At 39.2% G+C, this 1917-nt stretch overlaps 1 protein-coding gene across 1 annotated transcript in view; it reads left to right on the forward strand.

Annotated features, from left to right (window-relative positions):
* Nucleotides 1–1724: 1724 nt before the first annotated feature.
* Nucleotides 1725–1917, forward strand: part of ABCB1 (ATP binding cassette subfamily B member 1) — an 81593-nt gene continuing 81400 nt past the window's right edge. The window contains exon 1 of the mRNA XM_027847906.1: nt 1725–1770. The gene's annotated coding sequence lies outside the window, so the exon portion shown is untranslated. The remainder of the gene's footprint in view (nt 1771–1917) is intronic.

Below are 1917 nucleotides of genomic sequence, written 5' to 3' on the forward strand. Positions count from 1 at the left end.
GAGGAAATTGAGGCAAACAGGGTAAAGTGACTTGCCCAGGATCATACAGCTAGCAGGTGTCTGAGGCCAGATTTGACCTCCAGGGCTAGCTCTCTTACCTTCTGTGCCACCTAGCTAGAAAAAAACATTAACTAGAGATACTCTAAAGGTAAAAACAAAATTCTAATGCAAAAGTTAGCTTTATTACACATTTCTTCTCCCTTCAGTCTATGAGGATATTGAAAAAGATCAAATGCTATAGATGTACTTTCAATTGGTACAGTTTGACCAAAAAATATGTTTATACTGAAAAAATTGTCTACTGCTAGCGTGTGCATAGTGCTTAACATTCAATGGGGAGGTGCTGTCGCTTAAAGAACTTCATTGCACTTAGAAGTAAAGTTGCATTTAGTTCTGCTTTGTTCCCTTAGGGTACAGTCAGATAATTAGTAAAATTTGCCTTTTTAGTATATTATCACAGAGGCAGAAAACCTTTTTAAAAATAACTGACATCTTACATTTATGTAGATAAGACAGATACTTAATTAGTTAGTGGTTCCTGCTAGTGCTTTAGAGTTTGTAAGGAGTTTTTCACACAATCTCCTGTGAACTGCCTAACCCTATGAGGCAGGTGCTAGGGGAAGGGGGTTGTTCGCACTTTACAGATGAAGAAGTTGAGGCCCTAAAAGCTGAAGTGACATTCTCGAGGCCAGACAGCTGTTAAATATCCAAGGCAGGATTTGAACCTAGTACTTCCTATCTTCTGTTCTTGCATTTTAGCCACATCTCCCTTATCATAATCCTGGGAAAGCTTCTAGAGGGAAAATGCTTCACCTGGAATTCCATTAACTTGGATAGAATTATTTGTAATGTTTTCATAATGGTATTTCAATACAAGCGATTTCCTTTTAATCCTATATATTTTATTTAAAATGTTATTCTGAGAAGGGAATTCATAGGCTTCTACAGACTGCCAGAATGGCTGTGACATAAAAAAGGCTAAGAATCCTCGCAAGTCTAGATTTTTACATCTAATTGCCCTAGCCAAAATTCATAACACCTCAGCACACAGTGTATTGTAGCTAAAATAAAACAAAATTTAAATTTATAAATCAATGTCTTTTAAAAAGATGCATCCACAGATGGAAGTATACTATTTGCTCTCCTTTTCCTTTGCTGTTTGTTTTGTTTCTTCTTTTTCATGGTTCTAACTCTTCTTTACATCATGACTAATGTGAAAATATGTTTAACATGAATGTATAAGTAGAGCTTATATCAGATTGCACGCTGTCTTAGGGAGGGGAAAAAATTTAAAACTCAAAATCTTATGGAAGTGAATGTTGAAAACTAAAAATAAATGAATGAATTATAAAAAATAAACTATAAAATCCCCCCCCCCAAAAGAAGATGCATTCACTAAATATTGCCTGTGCTCTAAGGCTCACAAAATATTTCAGCTTCTCCTTTGGCAAAGTAGATACTCTACCAAAAGGATCAAGGGGATGATTGAATGACTTATAAAATCTTTTTTTTTTTTAAAATTCCAATCCTTAATAAAAGTCTTTGAACCAAAGTACCTGCTGAGCTGTAGGGCTGATTGGCTGAGTTAAAGAGGGTGTGGACAACTTGCCAAAGGTTCAAGAGTTTCTCCCCCAGAAGCTCGGGTTCATTTGCTCAGTGTCTAAAAGGCTCCCCCTCCCAGACTATAGCGAGAAGTCTCCAGCTCAGGCTTTTGCTCTTTCCTCTTCCAACATCGGACCTCCACAGGGTGCTGGAGGAAGCAGACCCCAGGTGAGTGCACCACCCAGGAGTGGGCAATCATTCAGAGAGCCTGGGAGCTGGTAGAGGGAAGGGAGAGAGCTCAGTGACATAGTGGCCAACCAGAAGATGAGCAGCCCGGCGAGAGGACGGGCAGCCCGGCGAGAGGACGGGCAGCCC

This window comes from Vombatus ursinus, unplaced genomic scaffold, assembly GCF_900497805.2.
Source record: "Vombatus ursinus unplaced genomic scaffold, bare-nosed wombat genome assembly UNPS02005459.1, whole genome shotgun sequence".
In the NCBI taxonomy this organism is placed as follows: Eukaryota; Metazoa; Chordata; class Mammalia; order Diprotodontia; family Vombatidae; genus Vombatus; species Vombatus ursinus.